At 42.9% G+C, this 24,607-nt stretch overlaps 1 pseudogene; it reads right to left on the reverse strand.

The window, feature by feature from the left end:
• Window positions 306–18,555, reverse strand: LOC100525069 (annotated as a pseudogene).

A 24,607-nucleotide genomic window follows, 5' to 3' on the forward strand; every position in this document is an offset into this window, starting at 1 on the left:
ATGTGAGCAGAAGAATCATCAGAAAACCCTACACAAATGACAAGATTAATCATGGATATGGAATCAAGATTGACATTCCAGAATGCCATGCATCCCACCACTCCCACAATCACAGAAGCAATAGCAAGAGTCACCCACAAACAACACAGCGGGTGAGGAATTAACAATAAGGAAACAATGAACATTGCTGTTGATGCAATAATTACATTTCAAACAGTGTTTTCTACTATTGCAGAATACTGATCAAAATATGTGACTGTGTGTTTATACACCATTAGGGGAACTTCACACTCTGTGGCCAAGTCTCAGAACTGGAGTGACATCAGCTCCTTACTGGTTGAAGAAGAAATTCCCATGATCTGAATGAAGGCCCGGGAACAAATGACTTCATGTCATGATGAAATATTAATATCATATCCAAAAAGTGGAAAATATGTTACAAAGTTGGGAATATTGTTCATAAAAATATTCTCGGGAGTTCCCATTGTGGCACGGTGGAAACAAATGCAACAGGTATCCATGAGGATGCGGGTTTGATCCCTGGCCTCACTCAGTGGGTTAAAGATCTGGTGTTGCCATGAGCTGTGGTATAGGTCGAAGTCAAAACACAGATCCTGTGTTGCTGTGGTTGTGGCGTGGGCCAGCAGCTGTAGCTCCAATTCGACCCCTAGCCTGGAAACTTCCATATGCTATGGGTGCAGCCCTAAAAAGCCAAAAAAAAAAAGAAAAAAAAAAACCCAAAAAACTCATCCTTTACATTTTGATAGTCACTTTTCATAAATCACACATGTTCTTGTATCCAAAACTCTGTAAGATTTTTATCCACATAGTTGTTTTTAAAATCTGCCATTTTTCGAGTTTTTGCCTAGCGGCTTCATCCCAGTAGTCAAGAGCTTCAGTAACGATAACCATGACCCTGGGACCATAACTTGAAAAATACTCTTCTTCTACATTAAAATATGGTGAGATACAGGCGTCATCACTTGCCAAATTTCGAAGGTCTAAACCTTCCTGCATGTGGAAACACCCATATATACTAAGTATGAGGCACAGCGTGTACAGAAGCACTACAAAAACCTTGGCCTCTGGTCTTGTGAGAAAAGGACCAAAACAGTCTCTAAGGTAAGGGACAAATTCGTTGGATGGATATCATCTGCTTGTTGCTCTGGGAGAGAATTGCATGGGAGACAGCAGGACTTTTTTAATGACAAACATTTTTGGTCGGGAGTTTCTGGCTTCTTCAACCAGCGTAGACAGATCGCTTCTCTTTTACCATCCAAGGCCATAAATGCTCCAAAGCAGGTGATGTTCTAAAGATAACAGAAGAGCAGTGTTGATCCTGTACAGATGCAGAAGTATTGTAAGGACCTGAAAGAGGTCACAATTCCTGTCTCGAGAGCCAGGACATTGGTGATGGTGGTGATTGTAATGGACCCTGCCGCTTTCGAATAGACATCGGACATTGGCTCTTTTAAGTTATCCATGATGTTGGTCTCTGCCAGGCAGACATCAAGATAAACATGTCATCGACCCCAACACCTATTTAAAAAAAGAAACAATCTTCATATATTAACATCCATTAAAAGTTAAAGAGATCAAACCATTTTCTTTGTCCCTCTCTTGAGGTCTTGTTTATCTTGCCCAGTCTCTGTTTGGATACTACTTTCTCCAGTTGCTGCTGAATCCACAACACAATTTATCACTCCTTTCTCTGTCATAACACTGTGTTTTGTACATTCTCCTGTTTGCACATGGCACAGTAGACCCTACTCCCAGTCTCCAGGGAGGGTGTTTTTTATGATGAGTCAGGAAACCTGGCTGACTGGGTGTTAGGTGAAATGGGATTAGCAATGTATCTTCGATTCCATTTGAATACTTGAGAGATGATTTTCTATCATAATCCCTTTTATTCTAATGCACTAACACTGAGCCAACATTCTGCTGCTTCAACTATGAGCTGAATTTATCTATTCCCCAATTAGCATCTAGCTATCACTGTGGTATGATTTGAGCTATACCACATAGTTTACACACACACACACACACACACACGCACGCACGCACGCACGCGCGTGCGCAGGCAGTTTTTCCAGTAGTTTGTTTTTAATTCCCAGAATGCTGTCACTCAAACTTCACATTAAGGCATTATCTCAATAAAATGAAAGTACTCTTGAGAAGTTTCCATTGTGGCTTAATGGGTAATTAAGCCAACTAGAATCTATGAGGAAGCAAGTACGATCCCTGGCCTCGCACAGTGGGTTAAGGATCCAGCATTCCCATGAGCTGTGGTGTAGGTCGCAGATTCTGCTCAGATCCTATGTTGCTGTGGCTGTGATGTAGGCCAGCATCTGCATCTCAGATTGGACCCTTAGACTGGGAATTTCCATATGCCATGGGTGTGGCCCTAAACAGACCAAAAAAAAAAAAAAAAAAGTAAGTACTCTTGAGATCAAAAATATGTACCAAAGTAAACCTTAAGAATCCTTCACCTTCACATATTAAGTGCCTATTAAGGTTCTCAGTCTTTTCCACAATGATGTTTCATGATTGGTTTGCAATGAAGAGGACAGGAGAACATTTGAAGACTTTGACATCATCATTGAAGGCTAGGAGGGGACTACACAGAGAAGAAAAGGTTTACAAAAGACAGCATGAGCATGTTGCAGATAAATTTCATCTCCCTCAAGTGCTCTACAACTTTCACCCACATGCATCTCTCTTACTGTGTGTACTGGTCCAAAATCAATACTTGGAAGTGAAATGCTGATTTTGATTTCAAGTGTGGAGGCTCTCCTCCATGGGCTACACAGGGGAAGAACAGGGAATTGCACTTTGCCTCTGATTGAGATGTTCTCTGAATATGATCAAAGCGGCAGGGTCTACACTGACACAGGTTTATGTCATCTGTCAGAAACTGCATCCTGACGGTCCCACTGCTGCCAGCTTTGTGGATTTCAGTTGTACTTAGCTGGACCAAAGGGAAGAATCATAAATACTATGAACCATTAATGAACTCATAGATATGTATTAGGTATTTTAAAAAAGGTTTTATTATTTATGGAACCTGGTTTAGAAAATATCCTCACATATTTATTGTTTGAGTTGTGGAAATCACCCCCCCCACACACACACAATCACACACCTACACTCATACTTCTGTGCACACACAGACAATACAAAGATGATGTATACACACTTTCACTCCAGTTATTCATGGCTGTGGGAACCCTGGGTGATGAGTGTGAGTGTGCACCAGGAAGGGGCACCTTCAGTGCACGGTTCCTCCACTCTCTCCCCAGGAAACCAAATGGTATTTCTCCCAAGGTGCTTACTTTCCAAAATATAAACACCTCTCTCCTCTCATGCTTATTGTAAAATAAATTCTGAAAGCACGGGAAAATACAAGGAAAAAATTTAAACAAATGTAATTCTACCCTTCAGGGATAATCCTTGCTAGTATTTCATGTATATCCATCCAGAATTTGCTCCATACAAATTATACATATATATGTACATCACTCTATTTTTTTGGTCTTACTTTTTAGGGCCACACCTATAGCATATGAAGATTTTCAGGTTAGGGGATGAATCGGAGCTGTTGCTGCTGGCCTACACCACAGCCATAGCAATGTCAGATCCAAGCCAAATTTGCGAACTACCCCACAGCTCACAGCAACACCAGATCCTTAACCCACTGAGCGAGGCCAGGGATCGAACCTGTGTCCTCATGGATGAGACTCATTCGTTTCTGCTGAGCCATGATGCGAATTCCTGTACATCACTCTATTTTAAGCATCTTGTTTCATAACCAGCATTTTTCGTTTGACACTGTGTATCTTCGACTTTTATAAAGACTGAATAGGATTCCAACACTTTAATATGCTCTGTTTGAATTGACCGATCCCATATTGACATGGGATTAGGTTGCCTTTGTTTCATTCCTATTCAAAATCACACTGAAATGAATATATTCATTCTACTTTGTGAGCACCTGTCCAATATTTAGGACAAATTCCTAGAAATAGGTGTCACTGGTCAAAGTTACTCCCTTTTAAGTTTTTAAGTCTTTTGATTTGTTGTGAAATTGGATTTTAAAAGTGTACCGTTTACAATATTCCCTCAGCAGAATGAGAGTGTTCATTTGCACACAACCTTTCCAAAACCTTCAATCTTACTAATATTCACTAATCTAATAAGAAAACAAGGTGCCTCACTTTTGGTTTAACTTTCATACCTTGATTAATTGAGAGGTCATTTTTTTCCCTTATATTTTCAGTGATTAGAATTTTGGATTTTGGGAGTTCCTGTTGTGGTGCAGTGGTTAACGAACTCGACTAGGAACCATGAGGTTGTGGGTTCGATCCCTGGCCTTGCTCGGTGGGTTAAGGATCCGGTGTTGCCATGAGCTGTGGTGTAGCTCGCAGGTGTGGCTCGGATCTGTGGCTGTGGCAGGCCAGTGGGTCCCACATTGCTGTGGCGCTGCCGTAGGTTGGTGGCTACAGCTCTGATTGGACCCCTAGCCTGGGAACCTCCATATGCCACGGGAATGGCCCTAGAAATGGCAAAAAAAGACCAAAAAAAAAAAAAGAATTTTGGATTGTGTGTGTGTGTGTGTGTGTTTGGGAACTGCTTATTCATGTCCCTGGTCTGTGTTGACACATAATTCCATTTGATTTTCTTCTTTTCTGATAGCCCATTTTGCATCTGGAGTGCCACCTAAATATAATTAGTATGCTTAATATAAGACAGTCCCTTTCCTTAACTACCCCACACCCCTCACACACAATGTGTAGCCCCACATTTTTACTCACTTAGAATAAGAAAGGCTGAATTTGCAACTATGGTCAGAAATGGCACCCCAATGTACAACATCAGGCCAAAGACGCTCACCACTGCTGAGGTGGCAGAAATCACTCAAGGCTGCAACCCACCTTTTGTTTCATACACAGTCACACATGTAAATTTGAAAGGAAAAATCATGGAATTTGTGGGGGTAGTTTCCATACTGAAATTCCATCAATTTATCACATTCTCGGCTTGGACACCTACTCAGAGACCACTTGGGCAATAATTCCATGCCTGTCTGCTGGAGAACTTTAAATTTCTAAGTACTAGCCCAGACCAATTGAAAAAAAGAAAAAAGAGAGAGGGAACAGAAAAGTTGGCAATCTGTTCTTTTACCAGACTATACTGGTTGATTCTCATAAGCTACTCAAGCCCTAATCCACTAACTGGTACTTTAGAGCCAAAAATAGGAATTCCTGTCATGGTGCAGTGGAAACAAATCCAACAAGGAACCATGAAGTTGCGGGTTTGATCCCTGGCCTCTCTCAGGGGGTTAAGGATCCAGCGTTGCCGTGAGCTGTGGAGTAGGTTGCAGATGCGGCTGGTGCTGCTGTGGCTGTGGGATAGGCTGTCAATTGTAGCTCCAATTATACCCCTAGTCTGGGAACCTCCATAAGCCTTGGGTGTGGCCCTAAAAGGACCAGAAAAAAAATTCAAAAACGCTGCACATCCTTTAATCCACTCTGACCTTCAATGGAGTGTGAATGGACTACAACAGGAAATGAAAGGCAAGCAGTCAGAAAGTACCCATATCCAGTCATCTTCTCATCTCCCCTTAACTCCAGTTAGTCACAAACACAGTCCTGTATAACTTCTGCATTTCAAAACTAGTTCAATATGTATTGTCAAAACTATGAAAGCCTCCTTCTAAAAGATTTTCAGGATTCTCCTTTAATGGATAACTGAACTCTAGAAAAGTGGCTAATTGCAAAAAAGAAAACACACTGTGATACGTAGTCCATTTTGACTAACACAACCTATGCCTGTTTCTTGGTTGGATCAATAGAAATGGGACTATATATACACCATTTTCAAGAATGAATGTAATACTTCATCTCCCTAACAACCAAAACTTTGCATTTTAAAATATTGGCAATAACCTTAGGTTTTCTATTTTACTTATTCTCTAACTGCTTCAAAACAAATGTCTCTAGATATTTTGAGCAGGAGAGAGAAATTAAGTATGGTTTGAAGACTTGGAGATGAAAATGGAGCTACTGATTCCAAAATAGCAAGAACATAATTAAAGAGAGGACTTTTTAGGGCAAGACCATATTAAAATAGATAAAGTTTCTTATTGTTACCAAAAAACCCCAACAATCCCTACATTATGGCTGCATTTCACATTTTCTGAAACTGCTGGTGCTTCCAGTTAAACTTGGGGCCCAAAATCAACACACACAGACAGACAGACAGACAGACACACACACACACACACACACTCACACGTTACAGAGAAAAAGTAAATTTCTATGTTATGATAAAATTTGGTTATAATAAATACTTTCTTAAAGCAACAATATTGGTTTATAAAAGATTAAGATAAGCAACTAATTCAGATGGACTTCAAAATCAGAAAGATTAATGAGAAATTAATCCCATTCACCATCAAATCAAAAATATCTAGGAATACATCTACCTAAGGAGGCAAAACACTTGTACTCTAAGAACTATAAGATGCTGATGAAAGAAATTAAAAAAACCACAAAAAGATGGAAAGATAATAGTATGCTCTTGGAAGAATCAATGTTGGCAAAATAACTACATTGCCCAAGGCAATCTACAGACTCAGTGTAATCTCTGTCAGATTACCAGTGACATTTTTCACAGAACTAGAACAAAAAGTTTTAAGGTTTTTTTCGGAGGCACAAGAGACCCCCAAATAGCCAAAGCAATCCTGAGAAAAAAAAATGGAGGAGTTCCCGTCGTGGCGCAGTGGTTAACGAATCCGACTAGGAACCATGAGGTTGCGGGTTCGGTCCCTGCCCTTGCTCAGTGGGTTGACGATCCGGCGTTGCCGTGAGCTGTGGTGTAGGTTGCAGACGCGGCTCGGATCCCGCGTTGCTGTGGCTCTGGCGTAGGCCGGTGGCTACAGCTCCGATTCAACCCCTAGCCTGGGAACCTCCATATGCCGCGGGAGCGGCCCAAGAAATAGCAACAACAACAACAACAACAAAAAGACAAAAGACAAAAAAAAAAAAAAAAAAAAAAAAAAAAAAAAAAAAAAAAAAATGGAGCTGGAGGGATCAGGTTCCCTGACTTCAGACTATACTAAAAGGCTATAGTCAACAAAACAGTATGATACTTTTGCAAAAACAGACATATAGGTCAATGAAACAGGATAGAAAGCCCAAAAATAAACCCACACACCTACAGTCAACTAATCTATGAGGATGCAGGAATATGCAATGGAGAAGGGACAGTCTCTTCAACAAGTGATGCTGGGGAAACTGGACAGCTTCAAGAGTCAAAGCAGAACACTCTCTAACACCATAGAACAGAAGTAAACTCAAAATGGATTAAGGACCTGAATATAAGACCAGAGCCATGTAATTCTTATAAGAAGACATAGGCCGAACATCCCCTGATGTAAACTGCAGCAGTATTTTCCCAGATCCACCTTCTAGAGTAATGAAAATAAAAACAGAAATAAACACTCGGGATCTAATTAAACTTATGGGTATGTGTACAGAAAAGGAAACTATAAACAGGGTAACGGAATGGGAGAGAATGTTTGTGGAAACTTCCAGAAGTGTAAAGAGAAATACACAGCTCTGCAATCATCACTGGAAAATTTGATATATCACTTTCAACAATGGATAAAAGATCCAGGCAGATGATCCATAAGGAAAATAAAAACAAACATACAAAATATCATAACATGAGATGAAGTGACACCAGTGCCCAGAGGTAAATTTATAGCTATATTTAAAAAGAGAAAAATCTCAGACCACTTTGTGGATCTAGACACCTTTTGGAACTAGAAAAACAAACACAAAACTAAGAGAACAAAGAAAATAATAAAGATCAGAACAATGATAAAATTGAGAATAGAAAAACAGTATAGAAAACCAACAAACAAAACTTGGTTATTAGAAAAAGATCAACAAAATTGACAAATCTTTATGTAGTGTTCAAAAAGGGAAAAAAGATACAAATAACTCAATCAGACATGAAATTGAGGCTGTTAATACTGAAGTACAGAACTATAAAGGATTGTAAGAGACTACTGTGAACGACATACCAACAAACTAGATAACCTAGATGAAAGGCACAACTTCCCAGAAATACACAAAGACCTAAACTGACTCAAGATGAAATAGAAAATCTCGGAGGAGTTCCCGTCGTGGCACAGTGGTTAACGAATCCGACTAGGAACCATCAGGTTGCGGGTTCGGTCCCTGCCCTTGCTCAGTGGGTTAACGATCCGGCGTTGCCGTGAGCTGTGGTGTAGGTTGCAGACGCGGCTCGGATCCCGCGTTGCTGTGGCTCTGGCGTAGGCTGGTGGCTACAGCTACGATTCAACCCCTAGCCTGGGAACCTTCATATGCCGCAGGAGCGGCCCAAGAAATAGCAATAACAACAACAACAACAACAAAAAGACAAAAAAAAAAAAAAGAAAAAAAAAAAGAAAATCTCATCAGACATGTAACAAGTAAAAGGATTAAATTGGTAATCAAAAACCTCTCAACAAAGAAAAGTTCAGGACCAGATGGCTTTACAATTGAATTTTAGCAAACACATAAAGAAGCAACACCAATCCTTTTCAAACCCGTCCAAAAACTGAAAAGAAGAGAACACTTCCTAACTCATTTAATGAGGCCATCTCTACATTGATATCAATGGCAGACAAAAACATCACAAGAAAGCTATCGACAATATCTCTTATGAATATAGATGCAAAAATCCTCAACAAAATTCTTGCAAACACAATTCAATAGCATATAAAAAGGATTATACATCATGAACAAGTGGGATTTATCCCAGGAATGCAAGAGTGGTTCAATATGGGAAAAGCAGTCAATCTATCTAACACACTGCACTAACAAAACAAAGCATAAAAACCACATGATCATCTCACAAGATGCAGAAAAGGTAATTGTGAAAAAAAAACAAATACCTTTTCAAGATAAAAACACTCAAAAACAAGAAATGGAAGAAAGGTCCTCAAAATAACAAAGGCAAGAATGAAAACTGCACAGCTAACATCATGGTGAAAAATGGAAAGATTTCCCTCTAATTTTAGAAAAAAGAAAAGGATGTCCACTATTACCAATATAGTCAATGTTGTGCTGGAACTGTTAGCCAGAGCAATTAGACTGCAAATAGAAATAAAAGGAATCCCATTTAGAGAGGAAGAAGTGTAACTACCTCTTTTCACAGATTATATGATCATATACATATGAAGAACCCAAAGAATTCACAAGAAAACCACTAGAGGTAGTAAACAAATTCAGTAAAGCTGCAGGATGCAATACCAACACAGAGAATCTATTGTTTCTCTCTGTGTGCAATGAACACTCCAAAAGGAAACTGAGAAAGCAATTCCATTTAGTGTTTAAAATAATATTTAGGAAAAATTTAACCAAACAAGTGAAAGACCTATACACTGGAAACTACAAAACATTGGTGAAAGAAACTAAAGAACAAAATTAGTGGAAAGACATTCTTAGTTCATGGGGAGGAAGACTTGACATTGTCAAAATGACACTCTCACCTAAAGCAATCTGCAGATTCAATACAGTCTCTATCAATGGATTTTTTTTTCCAGAAATAGAAAGGTCAACACTCAAATTCATATGGAATTACAAAATTCATGGTTATTCAAAATAATCTTAGAAAAAAAAAACCCTCTAAGACTGATGTCCAGATTTCAAAACTTATAACAAAGCTGTAACAATGAAAACAGTGTGGTACTAGTATATAGACAGACATACAGGCCAATGGAATAGAACTGAGTGTCTAGAAGTAAACCCACAAGTCTAGAGCGCACTGATTTTTGACACGGATGCCAAGTCTAATCAAGCAGAAAAGAACAGTCTCTTCAACAAATGGTACTTGGGCAAGTGCATTTCCAAATGTCCAAGAATGAAGTTGGATCCCTACTTTGCATCATATGTAACAAAGAATTAAAAACTGATCAATCACCTAAATAGAGCTGGAACCATAGAACCTTTGAAGAAAAGATAGTGTAAGTGTCCATGACCTTAGACTTGTCAATGGACTCTTTAACACCAAAAGCAAAAGTAGCAAAAATAAAAATAGGTAAGTTGAATTAAATTTTGGGGGAGTTTCCTTGTGGCACAGTGAGTTAAGGATCTGGCATTGCCACTGCAGCAGCTGAGGTCACTGCTTTGACATGGGTTCTACTGCTGGCTTGGGAATTTGCGTATGTAATGGACATGGCCATAAAATTTTTTAATTTTTGTGCATTAAAGGACATTAGAAAGAAAGTAGAGATAATCTATCAAGTGGGAGAAAATATTTGAAAATCATATTCTTGATAATGATTTATCTCTAAAACATATAAAGTACACATCAAAAACAAGACTCAACAACAAAAGGACAAACAACTTCATTAAAAATAGGCAAAGTGAGTTCCTGTGGTGGCTCATCAGGTTAAGAACGTGACTAATATCCATGAGGGTGTTCGATCCCTGGCCTTGCTCAATGGGTTAAGGATCTAGCATTGCTGCAAGCTGAGGCGTAGGTCACAGATGCAACTCAGATCTGGTATTGCCGTGGCTGTGGCACAGGCCAGCAGCTGCAGTTCCAATTCAACCCCTAGCCTGGGAACTTCCATATGCCACAGGTGTGGCCCTGAAAAGAAAAACAAAAAAATGGGCAAAGGACTTGAATAGGGATTGCCCCAAAGAAGATACACAAATGACCAATAAGCACATAGAAAGATATTTAATTAATAATGAGGGAAATGCAAATCAAAACCACAATGAGGAGTTCCTGTCGTGGCGCAGTGGTTAACGAATCCGACTAGGAACCAGGAGGTTGCGGGTTCGGTCCCTGCCCTTGCTCAGTGGGTTAACGATCCGGCGTTGCCGTGAGCTGTGGTGTAGGTTGCAGACGTGGCTCGGATCCCGCGTTGCTGTGGCTCTGGCGTAGGCCGGTGGCTACAGCTCCGATTTGACCCCTAGCCTGGGAACCTCCATATGCCGCGGGAACGGCCCAAGAAATAGCAACAACAACAACAACAACAACAAAATAAATAAATAAATTTAAAAAAAAAAACACCACAATGAGATGTCACTTTGCACCTACTAGGATGGCTATAATCACTAAAACGGAAAATAACAGGTATTGGTGAGGATGTTGAGAAATTGGAAAGCATGTAATTTGCTGGTGGGCATAAAATGGTGTAGCCTCTCTGGAAAATAATTTGATGGTTCTTCGTAAACCTAACCAGAGGAGTTCCCACTGTGGTGCAGTGGGTTAAGGATCTGGTGTTGTCCCGGTTGCAGCACAGGTTCTGTCCTCAGGCTGGTGCAGTGGGTTAAGGATCTGGAGTTGCAGCACATGTGGCATAGATCACAGTTGCAGCTTGGATTAAGTCCCTGGTCTAGGAACTTCCATATGCCGAGGGTGCAGCCAAAAAAAGCTAATCAGAGAATAAGCATACAACCCACTAGTCCACACCCAGGTAGATACTTGAAAAGAATAAAAAACAGGGGCTCAAACAGAGCTATGTACACCAATGTTTATTGCAGCCTTATTCACAACAGTCAAAAAGTGGAAACATTCCAAGTGCCCATCAACAGATAAATAAATAAACAAAATGTTGTTTATATATAAAATGGAGTATTACTCAGTCATGAAAAGGAACTCATGCTACTACATGCATAAACATTGTAACCATTATGCTAAGTGAAGTAAACTAGTCACAAAAGGACAAATACTGAATGATTCCATTTAATATATAATCTTGAGAATATGCAAATTCATGGAGACAGAAAATAGATTAAAGGTTAACCAGAACTCAGGAAAGGAAGTGGGGATTTACTGCTTAATGGTTAGAGTTTCTGTTTGGAGTGATGGCAGATATTTGTAAGGAAATGTTTTTGGTGGTGGCACAATGGTGTGAATGCATTTAATACCACTGAATTATACCCTTAAAAATATTTTTAAGGAGTTCCCATTGTGGCTCAGCTGTAATGAACCCGACTAGTATCCCACAAAATAGTCGTTGCTTCCCACAAAATCTCTGGCATGCTTTCCAAAGTTTCTTTCAAAAATCTAAAGTTTAAAACTCTGGAATATTATGAAATCAGAATCTGATATAAAACTGTGAAATCATGAATAACTATAGACCTTCTGGCTTTTCCAGATTTTTATTAGGTTGTCTTCTTGTACCATTTTAATTGCACAAATATCATTTCAGAAAGGCCTGGCTATTTCAAAGGCTTTTTCCAGTAGGTGTCTCTCTTTCACCAGTCTTACTCAGGCTATCAGTAGGTTTGCCATCCCAAAAAAGTAAGAAACAGCTATGTGCCTGGGTCTGTGACCTAATTTATTTTAAAAATACTCAGCTAGGGAGTTTCCGTCCTGGCTCAGTGGTTAACAAACCCAACTAATATCCATGAGGACACAGGTTCAATCCCTGGCCTTGTTCAGCAGGTTAAGGATCCAGCATTGCCCTGAGCTGTGGTGTAATTTGCAGCTGGGCTCAGATCCTGGGTTGTTGTGGCATAGGTGTAGGAGGGCTGCTACAGTTCTGATTGGGCCCCTAGCCTGGTAATTTCCGTATGCCACCTGCCACCCTAAAAAGCAAATGCTCAGCTAGTTATCTTTCTCAAGAACACCATGCAACTTTTGCCTAAAGATTTGTTTTTTTTTTATTCCAATGAACTCCAAACAAATTTTAGGGGGCTCACAGAAACAATAAAGACTTTAACTCAAAGTAAGAATTTCAATGTAATTTGACCAGGTAACCAAACTAAACCTTAAGGTCAATGTCTGTACTAAACAGACCTACCCTGAGGATATAGGATTTATGGTTTTTCACCAGAATGGTACCAAGGATTTAAGATTTGGGGCAGCCTTCAGTGTGTTACTTTAGGAAAGTTGGATTAAAGACCAAATGCAGTAGAGGACTTCCAGAGTTTCACGTCAAGACTCCATCTGATAATCAAGGATGCTATTGCTATGGTCCCCGGAAAAGTCTTACCATCCCCCCACCTGCTCTTGGCCTCCCTTGAAAACCCAGCAGCCGGGTACCTGGATAGTCTGCAAAGCCAGACTCTCTTCCATGTTCTTCACTTGGTTCAGGAAATGGATCAGCCACTTTTTTTGTTCTGCTGATTGTCCTCTTCTCCAGTCTTCATGGAGTACCACAGCTGCATGGCTTTGGCCTCCAGGAATAATTGGCTCGGGCCCAAACTCTCGCCTAAGACAGTTTCTCCCAGGACGTAGATAATAGGACCTGCTAGGCTGTAGATGGGGAAGGTGATGTTTTGCAGGTTGAAGTTCCTGTTTGTTTTCCAGGAGAAAAAGAGCGGGTTGGAGGGGGCGCAGTAGCCCCGGTGCAGGTGGTGGAGCAGACCTCCTTGTACTGGATCTGGGTTCCGTTTTCCCCTCCATCACGGACAAAGCCCTTACCGCCTTGGCCATTGTATTAATTTCGGACAAGATTTCTTGTTTCAGCAACGAGGCGGTGTTGGAGACCGCTAGAATAAAAGCATAATTGACTCTGTGTTCTCCCCGGAGATGAAATGAGTCGTTGGCGGCGAAACGGCCCTGCACAAAGCGTCGCTCAGCCTTGACCGGGCTCCCTGTGTCTTCTTCTGCATCCTTGGGCAGGTAAATCAAGCCAGAGCCGAGATGGGCCGTCAAAACCAGGGGCAGCAGCAGGAAGACCTAGAAGTGGGAGCTCACCTCCGCTCCCAGAGGCTGGAAGGTGCGGGACTGGGGCGCCTCCAGCAGTTGGTGTGGCAGCAGGGCTTCTCGGACACCAGGGGCTCCGATAGAGACCGCGCCGGCTGCTGCCAATCCGGTGCAGGCTCTGTGCGCTGCCCTGACGCCCAGCCGAGTTCGGGTTCCCATCCTTGACTGGACACCCAGAGCTGCAGCGGAGGGGACCCAGGCAGCTGCGAGCCCCTCTCAGAGGCCCCCTCAGGCCCCGCCTCAGGCTCCCGCCACTCGGATGCTGAGCCCGGTTCCATCCCCGCCTCCCGCGTAACCTTAGCCGAGCTAAGGCTTATTTCTGGGCAGGAAAGGCCACGGTCTCAAAGGTCTCCAACTGGACGGCAGATCAGACAGGAGCGCCCTTCTCCACCCCACCTAACGGTTTCCTGGAGAAAATCTGCGGGAGTCCGTTTGAGCTCCCGCTGCTCGCTTCCGAATGCTGGCGCTTCGTCGGGAGGCGCGTGGATCCCACCCAACGGTTTCCTGGAGAAAGTCTGCGGGAGTTCGTTTGAGCTCGGGCTTCTCTTGACCGGATGGTGGGGCTCCGTTGGGGAGCGCGTCGTAGCCTAACTAGCCCCAGATTTGTCTCATCCTCTCAGGATTCAGTTAATACAAGAAACCCTTCTTAAAGGCGAGTGAAATGCATGCCTCGCCTCTAAGACTCACAACTTACTGGGAGATTTTGGCTTGTTCGCAGGCGCGCACACACAGACACACACACAAGGGAGTGTCGGCTTTTATCTTGCGGGTAGGGGGTCGTGGGAGAGGGGGGCAGGATCATACAGAAGCATTTTTCTCAGGGTAAGGCTTTGGTGAATCTAATTTCATTGTTTTCATTTTTTAGCTACAGACATAACATTCTCCTTGTAAAAAGAAGTAAATGCATAGAATGAGAAGTGAAAAAAAGAGAAAAAAAACCCCCAAAATTCAGCCCTAAAACGTCCTTCTCTCCCATTCCTCTTCTTAATGTAGGGTTTAAATGTGTTTATCCTTAAAAAGTGTTTTCTTTGCATTTGCAGGCATATCAAAATAGATACAAGTATATATTTTCATAAGTATTCTTGCACTGTGTATGCAAATCACCAAATATGTCAAAGGATCTTAGCCTGGGAGTGCGTGTAGCTTTATCTTACACTTTTCAACTGCTATATATTTTCCAGTTTATAAGTGAAACATAAATTAGCCATAACCTAATTTCATAACAACCTATGGATTGTTCAGAGTGTGTTGCTGATATTAACAGCGCTAAGTGAATGAATGCCTTTTATTCAGAGTGCAAGCACTATATTTGTGGTTTTTTCTTTTTTTTGAAAGGGGGGATTTACTGAGCCAAAGCATATACCATTTTAAGTGTCAAATTATTGATAAAAATCCAAGAAGTTCTATCAATTTATATCCTCATAAGCAGTGTGTGAAGTTTTTTTTCTGCAGCCTATCCCAGAATGTCATTAAAGAGTTTGATTTGTGTCATTGGTATCTTATTTTGGTTTTATTTTTCATTTACTCCTTTGAGCCATCTTATTTCCTCTTTGGGTGAACTCTCCCATCTGTTCCTAGTTTTTGGTTTTTCTTTTCTTTTTTCTTTTTTTTGGGGACTATTAGGATTTTCTTCTTGATTATAGGACCTATTTATACACTTTTTCCTGTGTTTTGAGTCATGAGTCTCTCCACCCCCCCACCACGTCCCACCCCCTTTTGTTAGTTGAATTAACTGATATACATGTATTTTCTTTTACAGCTGCACCTGGGAGTTCCCAGGCTAGGGGTCAAATTGGAGCTGCAGCTGCCTGTCTACGCCACAGCCATAGCAACACCAGATTCTAGCCACGTCTGTAACCTACACTGCAGCTTGCGGCAATGCCTGATCCTTAACCTGCTGAGTGATGCCAGGGATCGAACCCACATGCTCACAGACACTACAGCAGGTTCTTAACACACTGATCCACAACAGGAACTCCTGAATTAACCGATTTTTTAAATGTTACAGATTTTGTTTTATAATACAGATTTTGTTTTGTTTTATAATAGACATAATAGCCGTTTCCCTTTCAGTGATTATAATCTACTTTAAAATATTTACGTTTACTATCCTTTTTTTATGGATGTATAGTTGATTTACACTGTGTTAGTTTCTGGGTACAGCACGGTGAGTCAGTTATACATATATATACATAATCTTTTTGTATTCTTTTCCATTATGGTTTCTCTTAGGCTACTGAATATAGTTCCCTGCGCTATAAAATAGGACCTTGTTGATTATCTATTTTATATAGAGTACTGTTAATCCCAAACTCCTAATTTATCCCTCCCCCACACCTTTCCCCTTTGGTAACACTGATAGAAAAATTGTTTTCTATCAGTGAGTCTGTTTCTGTTTCATAAATAAGTTCATTTGTGTCATGTTTTAGATTCCACATATAAGTGATGTGATATATGGTATTTGTCTTTCTCTTTCTTACTTACTTAGTATGATAATCTCTAGGTCTATCCATGTTGCTTCAAATGGCATTATTTCATTCTTCTTTATGGCTGAGTAGTATTCAGTTGCATATACGTACCACATCTTTATCTTCTGTCAATGGACACTTAGGCTGCTTTCATGTCTTGGCTATTGTGAGCAGTGCTGCTATGGAGATTGGAGTGTGCCTATCTTTTCAAATTATAGTTTTCTCCGGATATATGCCCAGGAGTAGGATTTCTGGATCCTATGGAAATTCTGTATTTAGTTTTTTAAGGAATTTCTATACTGCTTTCCATCGTGGCTGCACCAATTCACATTCCTACCAACATTGTAGGAGGGTTCCCTCTTCTCTACATCCTCTCCAGCATTTATTATTAGACTTTTTAATGATGACCATTCTAGCCAGTGTGAGGTGGTACCTCATTGTCATTTTGACGTGCCTTTCTCTAGTAATTAGCAATGCTGAGCATCTTTTCATGTGCCTACTGGCCACCTGTATGTCTTCTTTGGAGAAATGTCTGTTTAGACATTCTGCCCAGCTTTTGATTGGGTTATTTGCTTTTGTGATTGAGTTGTATGAGCTGTTTGTATATTTTGGAAATTAATCCCTTGTTAGTCACATCGTTTGCAAATATTTTCTCCCAGTCCGTAGGTTGTCTTTTCATTTTGTTTATGGCTTCCTTTGCTATGTAAAAACTTATAAGTGTGTTTAGGTCCCATTTGTTTATTTTTGTTTTTATTTCTACTGCTTTGGGAGACTGACCTAAGAAAACATTGGTAGGATTTATGTCAGAGAATGTTTTGCCTAAGTCGCAGAAGTTTTATGGTGTCATGTTTTATTTAAGTCTTTAAGCCATTTCGAGTTTATTTTTGTGTATGGCGTTAGGATGCATGGTTTTTTGTTTTGTTTTTGTTTTCTGGTCTTTTTAGGGCCACACTCACGGTGTTATGAAGGTTCCCAGGCTAGAGGTTGAATCGCAGCTGTAGCCACTGGCATACCACAGCCACAGCAACACCAGATCTGAGCCGCATATGCGACCTACACTATAGCTCATGGCAATGCTGGATCATTAACCCACTGAACGAGGCCAGGGATGGAACCCACAACCTCATGGATGCTAGTCAGATTCATTTCCACTGAGCCATGACAGTAACTCCTAGGGTGTGTTTGAACTTCATTAATTTAAAGTAGCTGTCCAGTTTGCCCAGCACCCTTTGTTGAAGAGTAAAAATTTTACATTTAAATATGGATCCATTTGGAATTTAAGCATAATGTAAGAGGTGAATAATCAATGACATGAGTGCTTCCTATCAACCAAAAATGTGCTGCCTTTCCATAATATGGAATTTCAATTGAAACATTGCTTCCTGACCAAGGACTGCATTTTCTAATTCCTTTGACTTACATGTGTAGCCATGTGACAAAATATACATGGAAGTGTGTGTCACATAGAGGCCAAGGCCTTTAAGAGGTTCTCTGTCCCATCAGCTAGCTAGACACAGGCAGCAAGAAGAGCCTATCTGGGCCGTGGCACCATAAGTTGGCAGGAACCCAGGCCCTGAATCACCATGGTCAAGAGAGCCCCTCACTGACCAGGAGCATCTACAGCGACTGTTACATGAGTGAGAAGGACACTTTCACTGTGGAAGCCGCTAAAATGTGGCTGCTTATTTCTTTCTTTTTTTTTTTTTTTTTTTTTTGTCTTTTGTCTTTTGTTGTTGTTGTTGTTGTTGCTATTTCTTGGGCCGCTCCTGCGGCATATGGAGGTTCCCAGGCTAGGGGTTGAATCGGAGCTATAGCCACCGGCCTACGCCAGAGCCACAGCAACGCGGGATCCGAGCCGCGTCTGCAACCTACACCACAGCTCACGGCAACGCCGGATCATTAACCCACTGAGCAAGGGCAGGGACCGAACCCGCAACCTCCTGGTTCCTAGTCGGATTCGTTAACCACTGCGCCATGACGGGAACTCCATGGCCGCTTATTTCTTAACGTGGCCAGTGTGGCTTCACTAATAAGGAATCCAATGAGGAGACAGTTGTCCCTAAGCACTTGTGTCTGAGCATGCTTTATTTTATTTGGCGAGCTCTCTGCCCACTGCCAGTTTCTTTCCCCAGCTCTAAGGGACCAAGAACTTCTAGAGTTAAATTTCCTCACCAAGGAGGCATAGAGAAGAGGAGAAACACAAACAGGAGCTTTCCTAGCTGCTGCTCCTGGCTTTGTCCCCGTGCTACTGGTGCTGAGGCTTCCAGCGGCCACCTGGGAGCTGCACGTGCTCGGCAGGGCCCATGTCTCCTTCTTTGGCCAGGCTGGATCCATGCGCTGGACGCATGGCGCCTGGATCTGGGGTGCCACATCTGAAGGACCCGAGTGATGTCCACGCAGCTTGTATGGCGTTGGCCTGGGCCAGTGCGGAGCTCCAGGCCTGAGGGCCTGGGGGTGGGCTGGGGAGGGTGGGCTGGGGGTGTAGGGCACCTGCTGATGGGACAGCAGTAGTCGTGGTCTGGACAGTGGAGTACAAAGGCACGGCATAGAGCAGTCCTAATAGTCAATAGATGCAGGTCACCAGCTACAGCCTCTGTTAGATTCATAGCCAGAGAGAATATTTATTTTTATTTTATTTTATTTTATTTGCTTTTTAGGGCCACATGTGCAACGCACGGAAGTTCCCAGGCTAGGGGTTGAATGGGAGCTGCAGCTGCTGGCCTGCCACAGCAGCGAGGGATCTGAGCCACATCTGCAACCTACACCATGGCTCACAGCAATGCAGGATCATTAACTTGCTGAGTGGCACCAGGGATTGAACCCATGTCCTCATGGATACTAGTCAGACTCATTATGGCTGAGCCACAACAGGAAGTCCCAAGGAAAGAACATTTCTGAGAGTTACTTTGCAACAATGGAAATGTTTCTGAACAATTTTTTTTTTCCCTAGCTCAGAGTCCTCTCATTCTGATCTCTAAAATGAAGACCTGAGATTGGTCTGAAAGAGGGGTCTTACACTGAAGCTCTCACCTTCTCCACAAGCTGCAACCTCAGTGCAGAATCGGGAAGTGAGTAGGGGATGGTGGACTTTGGTTTTCTAAGGTTTGAGACAGGTGGGATTGTACAGGTTGACAAAATGGTGACACTTTATAAGGTAAAATACATCTTCTAGTGGGGTGTGGAGAACAACGTTTAGTGACATGGTTTTCTAGACTTTTCTGGATCAGGATATAAGCTTTGCATTCATATTAGAGGTATATAATTTATTTGCCTGAACGTATAATCACAGGTGTCAATTAGAAAGGAACTTCCCATTCTTCAGGACAGTTCACAGGCTAAGAAAAGTGAAGGAATTAAGGTTAAGGAATGTTAATAATGTTAATATGTACGTGGGCATCAACAAAGTTGAAACCAAGACTAATCAGACTAACTTACCACACTCTCTCTGGGTCAATAACTTACATCATCCTTCTGGCTCCTGTGTAATTTTAGAAGGCAGGTGGGTAACGGGGTAGGTGGAGTCGAAGATGTGGGTGGGGATTTGCAACAATGGAGAGGCTTCATTGCAGCCACGTGAACGATTGCACTTTAAATATTAGACACCTCCTTCCTTTTTCTTTTTTTATTAGGGCCACAGGTGCAGCATATGAAAGTTCCCAGGCTAGGGGTCGAATAGGAGCTGCAGCTACCGGCCTAAGCCACAGCCATCTAAATACCTGATCCGAGCCAAGTCTCTAACCTACACCACAGCTGTTGCCTGGGCGGTGGGCTCGGCCAGCGGCGCCAGCTTTGTCCCCGCTCCTAGCTCCTAGCCTGGCCCAGCCCCGGCCTCGCCGCGCGTTGTTCAGTCCCCAGGGTAACGGGCCTGGAGGTGAGCTCCAGCCGCATGGCTAAGGAGACGCGGGGGCAGGGCTGGTTGGGGATACAGGCTTTGCGGCGACAGCCACAGCGATGGGGAGGGTGTCCCCTAGGCAGCATCCCGCTCCGGCTCCACCCGGAAGGTGCCGGCCATGCGTCTCGGGGCACAGACACAGGCGGGCTGAGCCACCAGGCATCAGGCAGGAAAACAGGGCGGCGAGGCAACGGGACCCGGGGTACAGCAGGCAGATGCAGACAGGGAACTCGATCAAGGCCTCAAGAGCTGAGTGCAGCGTGACCCCGCCGCTAGGCCCTGGAAGCAGAGCACCAGGCCGGGGCGGGCACCTAGAGCACAGCCCGCGAGCGCAGCTTCGCAGCGAGAGCCCGTCGGGGGCCGGGGCTGGGAGCGGCGACCCGTATCGGGCGAACCTGCCAGCAGGCGGAGGCTCAAACCCGCTTGGACAGCGTGGGCCACCAGGCAGAGAGTCCCCGGCAGTCGGTGCACTCCCCGCTCCCGCGCCGCCCCCGGCCGCAGGCCAAGAGCCTTGCGCCAGGCCCATGCCGCTGCCACACAAATCGCCAGCTGTGGCTCGGTCCTGCAGATGCGGCAGCATCCCAGGCGTGCGCCAAGCGTCCATCATATGCGTCCAGCCCCGCCGAAAAATAAGGCGCAGGCCTCGCCAGGCACGTGCAGTTCCCAGGAGGCTGCTGGAAGCCCCAGCACCAGCAGGACCCGGCCGCAGCCAGGAGCAACAGCTCGGGCAGCCCGGGTGGAGGCTGCAGCGGCACCCAGCACTAGAGCACGTCAGAACATTATCCAGGCACCCGGCACGGCTCGGTATCCACCCTGCACCGCCAGGGGCTGGCTCCCAAGCACCCGCATCAACCTGCGGCGGCAGCGGGTCTGGGCGGTGGCTCCTGTGCCCCTGCTCGGCCGGCGTGAGGCGCGGAGAGGGCTGGCTACACGGCGCCGCTGCTTAGACTCAGGCGGCCAGCTGCTGCCTGTGCAGTGGGCGCAGCCGGCGTCCCCAGCGCCAGCGCCGTATCCGCTCCGAGCGCCGGCGCTGTTCAGTGACGTGAAAATTATACATATGATAGAGACAGCCCTTAGACTGCCAAGAAATGTATGCAAAAACAGAAAATTTTAAGAAAGAAATTTATAAGAGAGAAACCTGCTGAACTACAACGTGAACTCCCCTCCAAGTCATTTCTTAATTACAATCCCTTCCTCATACTGGGCTTGCCCACGGGGCATCCCAAACTTCAGGTCTTAAAAATATTCCCTTAGATGTTCCATTCTGAGCTGATCATATCTTTTTAACAGAAAGAATTAATAATAGAAGATGGATCCAGGAGTTCCTGTCGTGGCTCAGTGGTGACAACCCGACTAGTATCCATGAGGACTGCAGCTTTGACTCCTGGCCTTGCTCAGTGGGTTAAAGATCTGGCATTACCTTGAGCTGTGGTGTAGATCGCAGACGGGGCCGGAATCTGGCGTTGTTGCGGCTGTGGTGTAGGTCAGCAGCTGTACCTCCGATTTGACCCCTAGCCTGGAACTTCCATATGCCATGGGTGTGGCCCTAAAGAGACTGGGGTGGGGGGGAAGAGCCGTACTAGCATCAGCAGCATACATTCTGGTAGGAAGTAGCCATATGCCATGGGTGTGGCCCCATGGAAGTAGCAGCAGCAGTATACATTCTGGTAGGAGGATGAACAATTAAATATGCAATAATAATACTGTGGAGTACATACCACAAGAGGCCCATCAGAACACCTAAGATGAACATACAATGCTGACCTGGGAGGCCAGGGAAATTGTCCCAGAGCAATGACCCCCAAAGCTGGAACATAGATGATGAGTAGGAGTTGTTCAAGCAAAAGTGTGTGTGAGTTTGTGCAGAGATGGGGTGGGGGACAGGGGGCAGAAGAGGACTCCAGGAAGATGGAACAGCAAGGTCCTGGAGACAAGGCAAAACATGGGTCATTGAAAATATGAAAGGAGTTTAATTTGTCCAGTACACAGAGTGCAGGGCATGGGATGCAAGAGATGAGGTTGGATGGGTAATCAGGGCTTATGATAAGATAATAAACACTTGGAAGGGCAGTGAGCAGCATGTGGAAGGTGGCATGGCAAGATTAGGTTTGCATTTTAGGAACACCTCTTTGGCTGAGATGTAGAGAAGAGCCTGAGGGGAAAGAAAAACGGAGAATGGAGGCAAGAAGGCCAGTTGATATGGTAGGTGATCCAGCAAAAGAATGATGGTGAGGACCTCATGTTGGCAGTAGCAGTAGTGGTGAAGAAGGTGGATGCATTTCAGGGATGCTAAGGAGTAGAACAGTGAACAGTGAGAACTAAATGTTTGGCGGTAGGTGGTCAGGCTGGGGAAGGTGGGTGGGTGTTAATATCATTCCTTACAAAGGAAATCAGGAGAAAAAGCTAGCATACAGGAGAAGACAATGCTTCAGTGTGATTCACATTTACCTTGGTTTTCTGCACCTGGACAGATCCATGTGGAGATATCTTGGCAGGTGTGTACCCTGGTCTCAACCTCAGCAGAGAAATCTCAACCAGAGATATAACTCTGGGATTCCTCAGTGTTAATGGGATGTGGAAACCATGAAAATCTATGAAGATGATGTGTGTGTGTAGAATGTGTATAGAGTAAGAAGAAAAAACTAAGATAAAACTCAAGGGACACAAATGTTTAAAAGATGAGCAAGAGGATCTCACAAAAAACTGAGACGTAGCCAGGAGGTAGGAGGAAATCCAAGAGAATATGATGTCGCCAAAGCAGGTCAACAGTGTTACTAGCAGACTCGGTAAATCCAGGCTTGGTATTAAATCTTTTTTTTTTTTCATCTTGATGTGAATATTTTTTGTCTTTTTTTTTTTTTTTTTTTTTCTTTTCGAGGTCCTCACCCATGGCATATGAAGGTTCCCAGGCTAGGGGTCGAATCGGAGCTGTAGCCACCAGCCTACACCAGAGCCATAGCAACGCCAGATCCAAGCCATGTCTGTGACCTACATCACAGCTCACGGCAACGCCAGATCCTTAACCCACTGAGCGAGGCCAGGGATTGAACCTGCAACCTCATGGTTCCTAGTTGGATTTGTTAACCACTGAGTCACGACGAGAACTCCTAATTTTTTTTTTTTTATCTTGGGGACAACACTTTTAGAATCACTGACCTAGAGCAGAAGAGCTTGAGTATATTGTGAGTTTCAGTGTGCAAGAATCTCATACCTTTGGGTTGTATGTATTAATATAAACTCTTACAAATTATCTAGGACTTGAAAGAGCTGATTATGTGGCTATGACTATTAATATTTACTCTATTAGAAATTAGAACTGAGAAATTTTAAACATGTATTACACCATTTAAAAACAATAAACCTATTACTGCTTAATATAAATGTTTATGAAAATAGCTATTCTAAAACAAAAATACTGAGAAAGTGGCAATATTTTACATTTTTGCAAATCTCTTTAATGTCTGGCTTAATAGAAAATAGCTGAATTCTCAGATCTGGTTCTACCTTCAATCTGTTTTACTATCACACTTTATGTAGCCTCTGGGAAATTGCCACCATTGTATCAAAGAACAATACTGAAAAAAGTAAATAATATCTTGAATCATTATGAACATAGTTTGAGCTTGTGTACCTCCCTGAAAGGGATCTCTAGGGATTTGGGGACAACACTTTTAGAATCACTGACCTAGAGCAGAAGAGCTTGAGTATATTGTGAGTTTCACTAATAAGCTCTTGATGCCACAGCCAAAAGTAGGCTGGATAAACTTGATTAGAGGTTCAAAGGCTATTTTAAGAGAGGTTGAGGTTGTCTGGTTGACATCACCTTCCAAAGTTAGAAATGGACTCCAGAACATCATTCAATTAATTCATTCAACAAATATTTATTTGGCATATATTAGATGCCATAAACTACTCTAGACACAGAAGGCATAACGAACAAAATGGGAAAAAAAAGTCCTTGCCTTCATGAAGCTTCTCTTTTCTTTGGGGGAGGATTAGCCAGTGGAAAAATAAAGTAGTAAAATATATAATATATTAGAGAGCATTAAGCGATATGTGGAAAAACAAGGCAAAGAGGTATAGGGAATGTGGGAAGGATTTGCAAATTTCAAATTATGTTACAAGGAAGGCCTCATTAAGAAGGCAACATACAAGCAAAGACCTGAAACAGGTGAAGGAGACATTTGGCTATCTGATGAAAGAACTTTTGCAGGTATTTTAAAAATTCCTTACTTTATTTTAAATTTTATTCATTTACACTCTTTAATAAATATCTAGTATATCTGGCACTTGCAAGTATAAGAAGATGCAACGGGAGGCTAGTGTTTATTTAGTGTCTGTCATGTACCAGGCACAATGCCAGTTACCATTCATGAGGTTTGATACCTTGGCTAAGATTTATAACTTAAGACAAAGCATGTACACACAATTCCTAGAGCTGCAGTGTAGTAGTTCTTTATGAATAACAGTTCATCTGAGGTTGCACCACCACACAAAAATAAACTCA

This window comes from Sus scrofa, chromosome 10, assembly GCF_000003025.6.
Source record: "Sus scrofa isolate TJ Tabasco breed Duroc chromosome 10, Sscrofa11.1, whole genome shotgun sequence".
In the NCBI taxonomy this organism is placed as follows: Eukaryota; Metazoa; Chordata; class Mammalia; order Artiodactyla; family Suidae; genus Sus; species Sus scrofa.